The following is a 17,943-nucleotide window of genomic DNA, read 5'->3' on the forward strand; positions in this document are numbered from 1 at the left end:
GTGAGGGTCAAGGCGACAGAACCTTGCCCTCCATGTTGGGACATCGTGCCACCTTCCATAGCTAGAACATCAGAGTCCTCAAGACTTGATGTGAGGAGCTGAGCCAACAAGACTGTAACCCCTCTGAGAAGGATCATTACTCTCCTCACAGTGGTGAGGGCTCCTCTTCTCCTTTGCTATGCATCGGCAGCCTGCCTCTCAGGGTGTGTGGCCTAAGGAGGCCCAGCACACCTACTACCCAGTCCTGTGGTGAAACTCCATGCTGGGTGTCTGGTCTGTGGTGAGTACCAGGCATGGTGTTGGGCACATCACATATATTTCCTTCTATAATAGTCCCCATTTTTGAAATGATGCGATCCTTTTTTTTTTTTAAGAGAGGAAGACTAAAGGCTTCGCACAGTCATCTGGCATTCCCTGCCCCTTTACCCTTCACATACGGACAAAGAGTTCTGTATCCTGCAACAGAGACAAAACTCCTTCTCTCACCCATAGCTCTATTTTTCCCTGGCATGGTCAGCCAATCAGTCATCTAACAAGGGTGGGCCCCAACCCCACCTGTTTTGCTTACGTATCCTCCGACCTTCCCATCACTGAACTCCCCTGGCCTTGGTCTCATTGCTCAAGCTCCGTCCAGCTGCAATGAGGCAGCAGGCTTACCTCAAACCTCTGGGATCCATTTTCTTCCCATCCATGCCAACCTCCTAAAAAAGGTCCAAGTGGATCTGCGTGCCCCATAAGTCAGACAATATCCCTTTCCTCCCTAGAGTTTGTTGATGGCTCCCACGTTCCCCATAGGCGAATGTGCCTGAGGTCCTTCATGGAGGTCCTGGCTGGGCCCTGCTGAGGACACTCCACCCGTCTGTCTTCCTAGTTCTGCGTCTTTTCCTGTAAAGGCTCCGATGCCTCCTGGAGAGCAGCAGATAGGCACAGTGTGCCTTGTCCCCTGCTCCTCAGTCGTAACTCAAAGTATTGCTGGTGCATCTTCATAAAGCCGAGGGCCAGCATCCTTTCACATGCATAGCCCGTGTTTCTAATGGTGCTGAGCGCTCTCTTATGCTTAGTTGATGTTTCCTGTGAGGCTCTTGCTCTCCCACACTGGTTGGGAGCTGTTTCCTCTTCTGCTGTTGTGAACACAGCTTCCCTCTCAGAGTCCCTGCAGGGCATCACCCACCCCTCAGTTTTGCACTCTCCTCCTTTGATCATCTCAGGCATGCCTTTCTCCATGGAGAAAATTCTCCTTGCTCTTGTATCTTGAAAGTTTGTTAATTCTATATTCTCTTTGACAGCTGGTTTGTTCTGAAAAAAAAAAAAATTTTGATTCTAAAGCCCTGGGCCCCATTCCCTGTTCTGGAGACAAGGCAGGCGAGAACCAGGTACTAGGAATCTGTACATTTCCTGACCTGGCCTTTCTCTTCAGCTTCGGGGATGTTAGCTGGACAGTGCCAAGTCTGAGATGGTTCCTTTGCTGGTCTTGGTTTCACATTTCTTCTCGTGACGTTGGATTACAAGGAAGAAAAGAAGGAAGGACTGCGTTCTGTAAAAACATCTCTGTCTTCAGTTGTCAGCTTTCTATGAAAGCGTTTTCGTATGAAATCGTCGTGTCCTTCCTCACAGGATATGGCAGGACCAGGAAGGCGGGTTGGTAGAACTTTCTATCCAGTTCTACCTTTATCCTCACCCCAACTCTGGCTTTGCATGAGAGAGATGAGAGCCCTCTACAGACTTTTCTGCCCAAGTTCACGCCAGCCATCTCTCTCTTTTTTTTTTCTTTTTCTTCTTTTAGCTCTACCAGTTGATGAGACATTCCCTTGAAAAGCAATAAAACTAGTTTAGCTTGAGTGCCTTCCCAATTTAGAAAATAAGAACCATAGGTTTAGACCACAAGGGGATTAGAAAACGGGATGGGGGGGGCAGGGAAATAGCCAGATTTTTTCAAGAGCTTAATCCAGATAAAACTGTTTCTGTATTAGTGTGTATATACTTTCATTCAAAAATAGTTTTTTGTGTTTTTTTTGTTTTTAATCTTAGGCTCATGTTTGCGTGCGCGCATGTGTGTACCCGCCGTCGCCCATGCAGTGCGGACACATGGATGTGGAGGTCAGAGGACAACCTTGGGGATCATCAGTTCTTGTCTCCTCACCGCGTTGGAAATGGGGTTTTCAAATTCACTGGGTAGGCCAACAGGCCCACGAACTTCTAGAGACTCCTGTCTTTGGCTCCAGTCTGCCTGTAGGGGGCGCTAAGATCACAGGCGTGTGCTGCTGCCTCTGGCTTTGTGTGGGTTCTGAGAATGCGATCTCCTGTCCATAATTGTGCAGTAAGTTCTTTACCCAGCGAACTATCTTCCCGGCCCCTACATGAAGTTCTAAAGTACACTAGAAAAGGAAAAATGACAAGCTGTAAGAGAACTCATTGAAATAACTTTCATTAATCAACCTGTCTGGGACATTCCAGCCACGGCTGTTACAGGTTGAATTTTCAACAAAACAAAACCTTGCAAGCTTGCTTTCAAACAGAGCTGCTACAGATGTAATTAGTTAAAATGAGGTCCTATCGGAGGAGGGCAGGCCCTTAATCCAACGTGACTGGTGCCCTTACAGGCAAGGGAGAGACACAGAGTGCGGCAACGGAAGCAGGAACTGGGCTGGCACCCGAACTGCCAGCCACACAAACGTTGGAGAAACTCAGGGTACAGACACCATGGGTGTGCTCTCCGTTCCACGTCGTTTCTAGCCGCCAGAACGAGGACGGGATGAGCCTCTGTTGCTTTCCAAAGTGATATGTGGTGGCATCGAGAAACTCCATACACCAGTGGCTTTTAACCGTCCTAATGCTGCGACCCTTTAGTACTGTTTTTCATGTTGTGATAACTCCCTCAACCATTAAATTATTTTCTTTGCTACTTCATAACTGTACTTTTGCCTCTGTTGTGACTCGTAATGTAAATATCTGATATGCAGGATATCAGATATGCGACCTCCATGAAAGGGTCATCTGACCCCCAGAGGGGTCGCGCTCCACAGGTTGAGAACCAAAGATATAGCTAGCCTGCTCAAGGCTGCATATAAAACATAAACTCATTTTGGCCTTGTTCATGGGCCTGTTTCTATTAACCCCATTTTGGCTATCTCCATATAAAGGAAGTGTTAGTAACCATCAATGCAGTAATTAATTGTTGGGAAATCATGGCCAGTTCATACAAAAATTATTCTTCTTTTGCCAGTAGATTTGGGGTCAATTTAATGAAAATCATTTGGTCAAAGCTTCATTTCTAGAAATACAACAACGAGCATACTGACTGATTCACTGAATTTGGCCCATCTTGTGGTTTGCTAACTGTACTACTCGTGTTGAATAGGATGATGCCTTTTGCTGCAGAGTTTTCTGGCAAGGTTCCATGAACAGAAATTCAGTTTGTCTCACAATATTGCCGTTAGCTTCGGTTTTTTGTTTGTTTGTTTGTTTGTTTTTCTAGACAAGGTTTCTCTGTATAATAGCCCTGGGTGTCCTGGAACTCACAGAGATTTGCCTGCCTCTGCCTTCTGAGTGCTGAGATTAAAGGCGTGTGCTTCTATGCCCAACTTAGATACCTCTTTTCCTCCTCCTTTTCCTCCTCCTCCTCCTCCTCCTCCTCCTCCTCCTCCTCTTCCTTCTCCTCTTCTTCTTTAAAGCTATCAGGCTAGAAGTAATATCGTTCCCTTATAATGAATATATTTAGGTATCATTAAGCCACATTTACCATCAGGAACTCTACCTTGGGATTTTAAGTGAAAACGTGTCTGCTAGGATACCACTGTAATGTGGATAGTTTTTGTGGGATTCTTTTTCTTATTAGTCCCATTGGCAATTCCTAATGATCATACCTAAATCTAAATACATTTCTCTGCCATTTCTAGTTTACTTAGTTTATCAGCATTTAATGTTTTAAAAAGATTTTTTGATTTTAAATCATGTCTATATATGTGTGGGGGTGTGTGTGCACAGGTGAGTGCAGGTGCCTGCAGAGTCCAGAAGAGGGGGGTCAGATCCTTTAGAGATGGAGTCACAAGTGGTTGCGAATCCCCAGACATGGATGCTGGGGACTGAGCTAGAGTCCTACAAAAACAGTAAATGCCCTTAGCTTTTAAAATATTTCTCTGGCCTCTTGTATTTTATTATTTTTATAATGTGTTTTACTGTTCATTTTGACTCTATATCCACAATTATTTTGTCATTATGATATGGCACATTGAATTTTAGGCACTAGTCATTGTCTTCCGTGAGGACATCGTGAGGCCTCAAAAGTGCTTGCCTGTTCACATGGAATATTCCTGCAACTCACTATCACACCTACACATCCCTGTGGCTGTTCGATAGAATCCAGACATATTTATACAGACTGCTCACTGACTGCACTAGTCTCTCAAGTCACCCATACATTCATTGATCGCTCCAACAATCCTATGGTAATAATTTAGTAATAGAGTCATAATTTGAAAGTGCATGTTTTGTGCCAGCCACCCTATAGCCTGCTCATCAAATGCCAGTGTCCCCTGTCCACATTTTAGATTCTAAGAGTCTTTCTCTTTTGCACAAAGCGAAATCAAAACATTGGCTTGATGAACTATTTAATACAATGGTGAATTGTGGAAATCAAAAAGCAATGGGTTAACTTTAAAGATAACTGGAAAAAAGATGCCCAGTCTATGGTCTTGTGCTCAAACCAGCATAGCCTGTCCTGCTACACTGTCACCAAACCCGTAGCACTTAACTGTCAAATGTGTCACAGCACCTCACTATCAACTCTGAGGATCAGGAAGCTATTTTACCCTGAAATCTCAAAAATACATCTTGCACCCGCATGAGATTCTTAGAAGCCAAGGCATCTGATGATAATGCCTCTGGCATAGCCACTCCTTATTTGAACTTAGAATGTTAGGTATCATTTAACTAAGATACTTGGGACAAAAATCCAAGTTCTGCGATACCACTCTTGTGTGTGCTCTCTGATAGTCCAAAGTGTGTGCTAGAGAGGAGGGTCTGGCATCTATAGGACCTGGCCTGGTGGTCCAGCCTGAGGCACAGGTTGAGTTGCCTATGCACTAGATAGGTCAGCTATATTAATTAAATTTGATTTAAAAAAAGGGGGGGGCCTCCAGAACATCTGAGAAAACACACCCTTGGAGATGTTGCAATGCTTTATAAAAACAAGTGAGTCAGGTTTCCAGGCGGCCCCCACCTGCCCGACATGAGTCCTACCCATTGGTTAAGTTGTGATATTGCCAAAGAAAGGAGTCACTGAAAGCCACACAGGAAGGTGTGGCCTCAGCCACTCTCTGCTTCCCCGAATGAATATGCATTTTCTATGGACTCTGCAAGGACAGCAGGTGTTCTTACCCCAGAGGACCGGGCTCCCCCAACTCCTTCCAAATGAAATGGTGTCAAAGGGCAATGCTCCAAAGAAACCTCTGGGCGGTTCCCGATAGTATGGTGTGACTGTAAGGGAGCCTGTCACACCACCCACGGTAGTCACCTATCCAGGTGGCCCAGTCTTTTCCAAGGGAACAGGGATGGTCTCATCATATTATAAATATTCATTTTCCATTGTTTCTGTAAAAGATTGCTATAAGCATGAACAGTGGCTTCAAACAACACAAATTTAGAATTTTTAATCTATTTCACAAGCATCATAGTGTCTACAGAGTTGCTGTTTTGTGTAGCGTTTGAAAGGAAGTCTTTTTACTTTTTTCTTTCTTTCTTTCTTTCTTTCTTTCTTTCTTTCTTTCTTTCTTTCTTTCTTTTGAGACAAGGTTTCTCTGTGTAGCATTGGCTGTCCTGGACTCACTTTGTAGACCAGGCTGGCCTCAAGATCACAGAGATCCACCTGCCTCTGCCTCCCTGAGTGCTGGGATTATAGGCGTGCACCACTGCACCTGGCTGGAAATTCTTTTTCAAATTTTAGCAGACATTTATATTCTTGGAGGTAACCCTTGCATCTCTCTTCAAAGCACATCTCTGTCACCACCACCACCACCATCATCACCACTACCACCATTACCATCACCATCACCACCACCATCACCACCACCATCATTGCCACCACCACCACCATCACCACCACTACCATCACCACCACCACCACCATCACCACCACCACCATCACCATCATCACCACCACCACCACCACCACCACCATCACCACCATCACCATCACCACCATCACCACCACCACCACCACCATCATCACCACCACCATTGCCACCACCACCATCACCACCACCACCATCATCATTACCACCACCACTACCATCACCACCACTACCATCACCACCACCATCATCACTACCACCATCATTACCAACACCATCATCACCACCACCATCACCACCACCACCACCATCATCACCACCACCACCACATCACCACCACCATCACCACCACCACCACCATCATCACCACCACCACCACCATCATTACCACCACCACTACCATCACCACCACCATCATCACCACCACCACCACATCACCACCACCATCATCACTACCACCACCATCATCACCACCATCACCATCATAATCACTACCACCACCATCTCCATCACCACCTGCTGCAGGATATTTGATCTTACTGTGAACCCAAGATTGTGAACTGGAAAAACCTGTTTCTAGTTGTGGTGCAGCTCAGCCCTAGCACATACCTTTAACCCAAGAGCTTTCTGTAAGCAAGAGCTAAAGAAAGCCAACCATAGCTCAAGAGGAGGAGCAAGCAACCAGTGACAGGGAATGAACACAAGTAAACACAGGAAGGAGGGACACTGAGTTGAAGGGTCTTTAACACAGTGTTGAGAAGGAGGAAGGGCTTTTCCCTTCTGGGATGTGAGCTGAGTAGGAATAAACCCAAAACACATTACAGTGTGTGCTCACTTCCATCTCTTCTGGAAAGCCATGGTGTGGGTGAGCATGAGAAAGGCTCTGGAAGGACAGGAAGACATACAGTTGGGTAATTCTTTTTAAAGATTTACTTATTTGTTATGTATACAGTGTTTAACCTGAATGTACACCTACAGGCCAGAGAGGGTAACAGATCACATTGTAGATGGTTGTGAGCCACCATGTGGTTGCTGGGAATTGAACTCAGGACCTCTGGAAGAGCAGAAAGTGCTCTTAACCGCTGAACCATCTCTCTAGCCCCACAGTTGGGTAATTCTTTAAAATAGCATTTGGTCAACTGTTTTAAAAATCACAGAAAGGATGGGCCTGAGTTTGGATCCCAGAACCCACACCAGGTGGCTGTCAACTGCCTGTAACTCCAGTTCCAGGATCTCTGCTGTCACTGGCTTTTGAGCATATCTGCACTCCTGTGCACGTAAACACACACACACACACACACACACACACACACACACACACACACACACACACATACACACACACATGATAAAGATAAAATAAATGTTTTAGAAGTCATAGAACCATTCCATTTAAAGTTTAAAAGAGCATCGATGAGCAAACCAGGAAATGCTCATCATAGTGACCATGCAGGGATGGCGTCTTGCCCTATTATCTTTAGGATAGTTTGCTGTCAAGGCAGCCTGTGAGAAAAACAACCTATGTCCCTTCCCACTGTCCCTTGCCTCTTTCAGTCTTTGTCCATCCTAGTCAATTTTAGTGGGATTTCAGGTCCAATATCCATGAGCTAAGCCTGGTAGCTGGATCCCGCACACCATAAGCTTGCTCCCTGCATCCACCCTCTAAAATCCACATTACCTCCATAACCATTTCTCCTAGGAGGGTAGGTCTCAGGGAGGATAGGGATGGAAGATCCACTTGAGAAATGTCGTGATTTGGTTGAGAAAAAGCCCATCTCCTCACAAGCCAGAGAAGGGAAGAACATCTTCAGGCCACCAAGGCCACTAGACAGGCTGGACTCCCTCCATCCCTCTCAGTCCTTGTGAACAGCTGTGAAGGCAAACATCATAAAGAAAAGTGAGGGCCAGAGGGAATTGAGGATTTTATCCAGGACTCTGTCTCTGAGCCTGACATAGCAAGAAATCAGCATGTTCAGACTAGGTGCCCAGAGGCCTGACAGACCGGGGTGAGACAGGGAGGTATATGCCATTCTGGTGACACTATGGGACTATAGGACGAGCCACAGGCAAGTTTTGGGCCTGTGACCCTTCTGGCTAACTCAAGTGAGTGCACTACAGGCTGCTCTTTCCTAATGCCTATATTATCTATTTCCCCATGGAGCATTGATCTTGAAGAGGCCTAGAAAAGAGTAGAGTCGAAGGCAAATAGGGACAAAAATTTAAAAATTGAATAATAGCTTGTATGTACTCAAGCATATGCCATATACTTCTCTAATGTCTAGAGGCACTTTAAGAAGAAGACAGACAAAAGGCCCATGGCCTCATCCAGAGTATTGGACAGGAGATGGGTAACCTAGACTGTTGGTAGGTGATAAGTGTTAAGGACAAAACAGGCAGGCAAATGGTACAAGGAGTGGGGTTGCATCCTGGATAGGTCAAGGCAGGCCTCTAAGAAAGTGCAAGTGACACAGGTTGGTCCTGGTGGCAGAGAATTCAAAACAGAGCAGTAACCTTGTCGTAGGTACCAGGTAAGACAATGTGCACTATGACAGGGCACGGACAAGTTGTCCAACAACGTGTTGGGCAGAGGGAAGGGAAAGGAAATTAAATAAATGAAATTGTTGGGACATGTAGAATCTTGTGAAGAAAAGTTCAATAGTGTATTCATTCTGTATATTAAATTGAAAACATCGGAACATTTTCAATGAAAAAAAAATTGGTCCAAAATGTTGGGAAATGGGTGCCTTCATTGTTAGTTTGGTGTTGGTTTTGGTTTTGTTGTTGATGTTGTTGTTTTTAGTTTAGTTTTGTTTTGTTTTGAGACACAGTTTTTTTGTGTAGCCTTGACTGCCCTGGACTTGCTTTATAGACCAGGCTGGCCTGTAACTCACGGACATTCACCTGTCTCTGCATCTTGATTAGGCCCTGTAGCACAAATAGCATATTGTCCCTTCCTTTCCCTGGGGATCTAGGCTCCAACTGTCCTCTGTTCTCTAAGGATTATTGAAGGTCTGTTTATGACTAATGCATATCATACCACTTGCAACACTCTCATGTTGCCTTCTAGGACTTGGAAACATTAATGTGAAAACCAGGCCAGTCGTTAAGTGTGTTGGATTATAAGACCACAAGGGTTTTACTCTGTAGTGTAACTTCTCTCAGTAGATTGCTTTGACTTTGCAAGTCTAACCGTGAGCTCCTGAGCCAGTGAATGGTGGTTTCTCACTCCTGAAGGTGGATGAGTGTGAGCTACGTAACCTAGAAAGTCACTTTCCATTTAAAAGTTCTCATCTTCCTTCTTCTCTAGGGAGTACGTCCTATCTCCTCACGCCATGTGCTCTCAGAGGTCAAATGAGCCATTATCCATGCTTCCTGCCTCTGGGTAAGGCATGAATAATTCATAGGTGGTCTTGCACAATGGGAACGGTATGTCCTTTGGCTCCGTCCCTAGCTCTGGGGAACTAGTGTCCACGCACAGTTCCCAGGGTTCTACAGGGTTCTAGTGTTCTGCCCTCTCACTTCTACCAGCCTCCAGGAACGCTGTCTCGCATCCAATGCACTGTGTTCTGTGCTGTCTACCCAATATTAGAGTTGAAAGACAGTAAGACTCAAATGGGTGTCTTGATCAAAACTACGGCGCATGCTCAGAATAAGTAAGACAGGGCTAGCAATCTGTTCTCTAAATTCTAGCTGAGGCTTCCCTCCTCTCTCTCTCCTCTTGCTTTTACATTGGCAAATATTCTGCCTCAAAAGAGAAGAGGTGACAGAAAATATTTGGTGGAGAATGATAGAGAACTCAGAAAGTAAAAGTCTTGTTGTTTTTCCATATAAATTAATTTTTCATTTTTTAAATTATAATATTCTTTATTATTATTATTACATATAATATGCTATTATATATGACACCACTTTCCCCTTCCCTCTCCGCCCTCCAACCCCTCTTATGCACCCATCCTGTTTTCTCTCAAATTTATGGCCTCTTTTTCTTTCACTGTTGTTTCATACATATGTATATATTTCTAAATGCATGGATACAAACTGCTCAGTCCATATAATGTTGCCTATAATGTATATGACAAAACCTTTGAAACCGTAAGCAAGCCCTAATTAAATACTTTCCTTTATAAGAGTTCCCATGGCTATGGTGTCTTTTCACAGCAAGACAGAAGGTAAACAGTATGGCTTTCTGAAATGTCTAAGGCGTTCTATGATCTATGTATCTAAAATTACATATAACACTTAAAAGACTGTGTATACATAGTTTAAATGAAATCCTCTCATCTGGGCTGACAATGTTCCCCCCCCCCCAGTAACCATAAACTATCTAAAACCCCAGCACCAGGCATAAGAAGCCTGGAAATATTTTGTGGGGATGACAGAGAACTTTCAAAGTACGAGGCTTTGTTTGTTCGTTTGAGACAGAAGTCTTTCTACATAGCCCTGGCTGTGTACTGTCCTGGAACTCATAATGTCACAGTTTTACTTATTATTATTAATTTGAGACAGGGTTTTTCTATGTACCTCAAAGTCCTGATCCTCCAGCCTCAGTTTCCCGAGTGCTGTTATTACAAGTGTCCACCACCACCCTCAACTTATTATTGTATCACCTTGTGGTGTGTGTGTGTGTCGGGGTGGGGGGTGGGGGTTTACTGGTGTCACAGCATGATTGTGGAAACCAGAGGATAGCTTGCAGGAATTTGTTCCTTCCTCTGTGCACATGAGGGGATTGAACACATGTCTTTAGGCTTGGAGGCAAGCGCCTTTACCCGCACTGCTGTTGTGTTCACCCTTATATAAATACTTCTAGATCCAGTGTATTAGAAATTGCAATAGAAGTTTATTTCCCTAAAAAATGACAGGATAAAAATATGAGACATTCTATCTTATAGCCTGTAAAAGAAAGTGATAGGGGAAGGAAGGAAGGAAGGAAGGAAGGAAGAGAAAGACCTTCAAAGAACTTAGGTCATTTGGGCTTGTCATTTATCATGTTTGTCACTAGGTGTCCCCTTGGTTAGAAAATCAGAGAAGGCTAAGCCAGGCTTCCCCAGTGTAGTCTTCTCTGAGTGACTGGAAGGAAACAGTCAGCAGCTAACAAGACGTCTTCTTGCCTGGTGGGATGGGGGTGTGTGGCTTGAGGAGGTGGCTCAGGTGGGGGGGGTGTGGCTTGAGGAGGTGGCTCAGGTGGGGGGTGTGTGGCTTGAGGAGGTGGCTCAGGTGGGGGGGGTGTGGCTTGAGGAGGTGGCTCAGGTGGGGGGGGGTGTGGCTTGAGGAGGTGGCTCAGGTGGGGGGGTCTGGCTTGAGGAGGTGGCCCACGTTCTGGCAGACACCCCCTTTTAACACAGTCCTTCTTGCTGAGGGCTGGCTGTAATGAGAATGAACAGATCACATGCGAAAGGCACGTTGTCAAAACCCAGTTCCTACTTGTGAAGTGAGTGTGGCCCAGAACAGATCCGGAATGCGATTAAACTGCAGGATGGGCCTCTGGATGGGTGCTAGGCTGGCCCAGGGCCAGCAAGAAGCAGTGTATGCCTCTCTCTGGGCTCACCTGGGGCGGAGCAGTGAAGGGAGGTTCCCTTCAGGCTAACCTGAGAAACTGGACTGCCCATGTTATTTCAGGTGAGTTCTTATCTGAACAAATCGAAGACTTTATTTTTTATTTTTTATTTATTTTTATGTCAGAGTGCCAGGATTCAACAGCCAAGGGCACGCCTCTAATCAGCCCACATTCATCTCTATCCATTGGCTGGGTCGTGGGGCCCTGGAGTCTCCTGTTTGTAGATGACCTTTAGGGGCATTTAGAATGTGATTGTCTTCAGAAGAACAAGCCAGAGATGGGAAGGAACTACGCTTGATCAATCAGAGTGCCGCTGGGCAAATGCAAACAACTGCTTGCTTGAGGTTTCCTTTCCTGCACCTTTCCCCTACAATGGCCACCTTAGAATTGTTGTAAAATTTCCAGGGACACCTGGGCAGAAACAAGAGTCCACAACACCTAAAAGACGAATTAGAGACTCCTAGAGAAAACTGTGCTAATAGTGTTCAAGATAGAAGTATCAAGCGTGCACGTGATCAAAGCCTGGCGTGGCTGCTTGTGCCTACAGTTGGGAGCTGGCCAGCAGGGGGTAGAAGGAAAGTTAGCTGAGATAGTGCCAGCTCTGTTTGTGCAGCTGGAAACTTTGAATCTGATCTTTAAGGACCTGTGAACACCCTGGTCTTAAGGTGACCCTGCAGCAAGGTGGATTTTGGAAGGGGCAAAGATTGAAGGCATGGGCATGTGTTGGTAGATGGTTAACAGTTAAGTTAGAGTGGATGAAAATTTCACATAGCATCAAGTGCCCATATCTGAGTGGTGTTTCTGGCCCGCCATTTGTACCTTTTTAGAGCCAGTGGCTGGTAATAAAAAGAAGCAAGGAGAAAGGATGACTTCCAGGGTTCCCAGAACAGGTACCCCTGAGGGAGCTCCCAGGCCCATGCTGAGAAAGGAGAACCAGAATCCAGGGTATCCAGGGCCTCCAGATTGTAGTGGGAATGTGAAAGTGATCTCAGCTGCAGACCGGGGCTGATGAGCAGCTGGGAAATCACTGACAATGTCCTGAGAGTTGGATGCAGCCAGATCACCCCATCCTTCTGAAAGCTCGAGGAATTATTTAAAGTCTCAAACTGCCCACTGCATCTTTCCACCCCTTTGCAAGATGGAAAAAAAAAAAAGTGGAGTAGGTGTTCCGAATGACTCATCAGCTCCATGTGGCTGATGAGATGTCATTTTAGAGCTCAGATTTCCATTCAACGAAAATACAAATGGTTTAGCTTACAGGACTAAGTGCCATCCGCCTCTATGGAACAGGACAGATGTAAGTAACGTCTAGTGTCCCTTGGTGCAGCATGATTGCTGGCATCTTCTGAAGGACCTGAGGACCAGGGACCCTCAGAAGGTTGCCTAGTGGAGAATGGATCCTGAGGTTCGATCCTTAGCACCACATAAGACAGATGTGGCAGAGCATACTGCAATCCATGGCTCTCAGGTAGAGGCAGCCTTCCCCTTCCCCTTCCCCACCCTCGAAGCTAATTCCCACCATGGGTCTCCATAACTGTCAAGTGAACACTGCCAGAACCTTCTATTCTCTAGTTAATCTATTTTGTAACTAAGCTGAAGATGCTGCATTTTATTGGCAAAAAAATTTAAAAAGAAAATGAATGCGAAACCATCTTCAGAGTACAATAAAAATCAGCAAAATGTGTGTACTTGACAGTTTAAAAGCTGACTTTGTTGTTGTTGTTGTTGTTAATCCTTTTTAGCTTCAGAGGTCTGACACTAAACGCCGAACCACTACAGAACAAGGATGTGGCAGATCACAGACTCACAAAATACTGTTGTGACAAGAGTTCGAAACTCAGGGCTGGAGAGATGGCTCAGCAGTTAAGAGCATAGTCTGCTCTTGCTGAGGTTCTGAGTTCAGTTCCCAGCAACCACATGGTGGCTCACAACCATCTATACTGGGATCTGATGCCCTCTTCTGGCCTGTAGGTGTATGTGCAGATAGAGCACTCATCTACATTAAATAAATAAATAAATCTTAAAAAAAAAAAAAAAGAATTAGAAACTCAGGTAAAGAGATCATCATGGTGACTGAACTGTGATCTCTGTCATCTCTCACTTTTCTCTGTTACCATGAGGCACAGCAGGGGCTGGCTGGCCTGAGTACAAGCACGACATGCTCTTCCCAGAGGAAGGAGCTGAAAGTGCCCTTTGTGGTGACCACTGCCAGTTTCTCTATCATGCATCTTCCTGTTGCTTCTTTGGACATTTGCCTAAAATGTGCCTTCTCTAGGGGTTGATGACAATGCATGATCGTTTGTGCTGTGGTGGAACCAACGTTCTGTCCCATCTATGCACTTCTCATCAGAGAAGTAAGATTTCTTCAATAGGGAAAAAAAGGCATCCTGCCCACATCAGCCTTTTTCATACCTATACTCACCTTCCTGTAATAGGTGTGACTTTTTTCACACCCTGGGGATGTGGGATGGCTGTTCACTCTGATGCCTGTCTTTCCCAGAAGTAGTAGGGAAGTTCACAATAGTGAGTAAAGGGGTGGTCTCTTCTGAGACTTTTTCTAGTATTGTTATTTAGGGAAGACCCCAGTCTTCTCTCAGGAACCCTGAGACAAGTTGTGTGCAAACTATGGGTCAATTTGCTAGTTATTAGTCACCAGTCTTGAGGTCTTCCTCAGTGTAGTGGTTTGGGTGAGAATGGCCCTCATAAGGCCCATATATTTGAAAGTCTTGTTACCAGGGAGCGGTACTGTTTGAAAGGATTAGAAGGATTAGAAGGTGTGGTCTTATTGGAGGAAGTGTGTCACTGGTGGTGGCTGTTGTTAGTGGGTATTTTAAAAGTGTACTGCTATTTTTCTCTAAACCTGGTTAGCACCCAAATAGTTGAGGCTGAGCTATTATATTTATTTGACAAGCTTTATGGCATAACAACTGAGTAGTGTTGATCTGTTTTAACCCTCTAAAATCCTCCCTGCCAAAAATCCCTGACATATTTGCATTTTGTGGCTTTCTCTGTTCCAGCTGTTCTCTCATGCCTCTTAGACCTCGCCTCATGGCTGAATTGCACTTCCTTTCTCCCTCTCTCCCTCTCTCTCTCTCTCTCTCTCTCTCTCTCCCCCTTTCTCTCTCTCTCTCTCCCTCCCTCCCTCCCTTGGCTGGCAGGAAGTTCAACTCTGTTCTCACCCCTGCTAAGCCATTGGCTGTTAAGCTTCTTAAATGACATATGGGGGGGGGAACTGGGAAGCAATGTTTACACAATGTTGAGATAAGAGATTCTCAGAACAGTGATTGCAAACAGATATGCGAGCACAGAAATCAACATTTGGATCTTTACACAGTGCACAATAACTTTATGCCTATAGGCTGTGAGGTAGCCCACACTGGCCTAGGGCTCTCTCTCTCTCTCTCTCTCTCTCTCTCTCTCTCTCTCTCTCTCTCTCTCTCTCTCTCTCTCCTTGTGGATCAGGATGGAGCACTCACTCATCTAGTGCTCCAGAACCATGCAGGCCACCATATTTCCTGCAGCGATAATAGTGGACTAAACCTCTGAAACTGTAAGCAAGTCCCCAATTAAATGCTTCCTTTTATAAGAGTTGCCTTGGTCATGGTGTCTCTTCCAAGCACTAGAACAGTGGTTGAGACTCGGTATCTCAGTATAGTCTCAGTTCATTCGGGATGCTCTAGCAATCTTACTCCTTAACACAGAGTGTTAGTAATCCCAATATAGGTTACTCCTCTCTCACACTACACTTGGGGTTATATGTACCCCAGACTCATACTTTGTTCAGTGACTTGGGTGGCCAGCTGGAACTGGATAAGGACACGCCCCTAACTCGGGAGTTACTAGAGAAGATCTTTGGGGGAAGGAGTTCTGTCTTGATACAAGGATAGACAGTGCAATCCTCCCATCCCCCACCCCCCGTTTCCACTTTCTTCTTCCTTAAGCATGGACACGAAATTTGGAGCCACAACAGTGATCATGCGACTATGAAGCACTGGAAAATAGAAGGCTGTTTTCAGAGAGCTGTTGAACCAGAATCAAAACCACCTATAACTTTGCTATATTGAAATGGCCCTAAGGTGGGTTTTCTGTGCATGGTGGCTAGGCGGAGGTCCTGCTCTGCCACACTCTCCTGCCACGATGGTGAACTGCCTTAGTCAGGGCACAAAGCAACAGGCGCAGTGACCACGAACTGACTCCTTTGAAACTGTGAGCCCGAATCAATCCTTCTTCTCGTTATATTGTTTGTGTATCTGTCGCAGTGAAGGAAAGCTGACTGACTGACACAATGTCTGGTGTGTAGTAGGCATGTGGCAAGTGACAGCTGAAGGAAGCTTGACAGAAAAATTGTCAGCACACATCTCCCCTGTTAACTTGGGTGCTTGAGAGAGAGTCTTGATATGTCGTGCAGGCTGGCCTCATGTTTGAGAGCGTCCTGCCTCGGCCTCCCGGGTGCTGGGATTATAAATATACACCACCAAGACCCAACAGTTCTCAAAGAGGATGACAGAACTCAAGGAATCTGTCTCTGAAGTAGAGATGGTACTGTGTCACCATCAAAGTAGTTTTATAACCTGTGGATGGGGGGGAGGGGAGGTAAGGGGGTAGGGGTGGGGGGAAAGGGGAGTAGGGGGTGGGGGAGTGGGGGCAGAGACACTTCACACCCTCCCCTCCCCTTGCCTCTTGGTTTTTTATGACTAATTCTTGCCAGTAGTGTGTGTGCAGAAGGGAAATGTCATTTCCAGCCTCCAGCTGTGTAGATTCAGGCTCTTGTTGTTGACTTGTCTGCTTTCTCTCCCATTCCTGTGACCGGAAGTAGAGAACTTCAGCAAACAACAGGAAGTAGGTGACCCCCGAACCCCTTTTTGAAGAGTGTCACGCAAGGGAACAGCCTCACTTACAAAGGTAAGAGATAATCCTCTGTTTAGTTAAGCCACCGAGGGTCCTGGATGCACCCTGAGCGCAGGCATCTCGGATGACCCTGACTAATAGGATAAAATCTTCTCTATTCACACATGACAGAGGCAGCATGGTTAGAAATGGGCCCAGTGTTCCGAGTGAGGGTGATGGTTAGACTTCAGTTACCTTGAAATTGATATGATGTGGGATCAAATGAGAAGAAGAGGCCATTTCTATATTGTTTACATTGTCATCTGAAGGGTGTGTGATCTCCTTAATTCTTCTCATGCTTGGGGCTTAAAATCACCTGCAGAAGATACAGGAAGTGGATTCTGAAGTCACTTTTATGTATTAATCCCTTTGAGGGCCTAGCTGAGAGGTATTTATCTGCCTGTAGACACTGGTATCATTTCTCTCTGTCCAAAAATAGATCTCAGGGCCTGGAGAGATGGCTCAGAGGTTAAGAGCACTGGCTGCTCTTCCAACGGTCCTGGGTTCAATTCCCAGCAACCACATAGTAAGCTCATAATCATCTATAATGAGATCTGGTGCCCTCTTCTGGCGTGCTGGCTCACACACAGGCGGAGTATTGTATAAATAATACATCTTTAAGAAAAATGGATCTTGGAGAAAAGCAGCGAGGCATGCACGTGTTCAGCGCTACACTGAGATTGAGAGGCTTCGGAGCTGACCTTGATCACAAGGCAGGAAGAGGTGGACCCCAGGAATTGGGCCTGACATGTTTGCACCTGTGGCCCATTGGTAACGCTCACCATCCCGTGATGCAGTCATGTGTTAAAGAGTATATTCTTCGGCCAAAATAAACCTTTCCTATTTCTGAACATGAGCGAACCTTAAAGACCCTATGCTAAACAAGAGAAGCCTGTCAGAGAAGGACAACGGGGGATTTCACTTCCTTGAGGTTCCTGGAATAACCCGTTCATTAAGATAGAAGGCAGAATGGTGCCTTGGGGGGGGGGGGATGGGGGAGGGGGAATGCGTAGCCTCTGCCCAGTAGAGTTCAGTTAGGGAAGTTGAAAGTGGTCTAGACATGGACAGTGATGATTGGTGTATGATGCCATTGAACTTAATGCCTGAGATGGTTAAAATGGCAAATTGCACATTGTACTGCTTTTACCAGACTTCTAAATTAAAAAAAAAATTTTTTCCCCAGCTTTTGTCACATGGAGGAAAGTGCTGTGGAAAGTTAGAGGAAATGTCTCAGGGACACAGAGACACAAGAATGGCCACCCTGGGGGTTTGCGGTTTGTTGAAGCTGCTGTGCACAGTATTAATGTCCTACAAATGCAAGGAGTTGAAGGCTTCATCCTTGGGCTGTGGAAGTATTGAGGAGTTTGTAGGGACATAGTAAAAGGAATTTAGGGGTCTGAGGTGTACCCTGAGAGGACATGGGTCCTTGCGTCT

At 45.6% G+C, this 17,943-nt stretch overlaps 1 long non-coding RNA gene across 1 annotated transcript in view; it reads left to right on the plus strand.

Moving 5' to 3' along the window:
• Nucleotides 1-11,143: 11,143 nt before the first annotated feature.
• LOC311584540 overlaps nucleotides 11,144-17,943 on the plus strand; it is a 70,035-nt gene continuing 63,235 nt past the window's right edge. The window contains exons 1-3 of the long non-coding RNA XR_014774925.1: nucleotides 11,144-11,207; nucleotides 11,373-11,684; nucleotides 16,436-16,524. This is a non-coding gene — a long non-coding RNA (uncharacterized lncRNA). The remainder of the gene's footprint in view (nucleotides 11,208-11,372; nucleotides 11,685-16,435; nucleotides 16,525-17,943) is intronic.

Source organism: Acomys minous (genome assembly GCF_964271855.1).
Source record: "Acomys minous genome assembly, chromosome: 15".
In the NCBI taxonomy this organism is placed as follows: Eukaryota; Metazoa; Chordata; class Mammalia; order Rodentia; family Muridae; genus Acomys; species Acomys minous.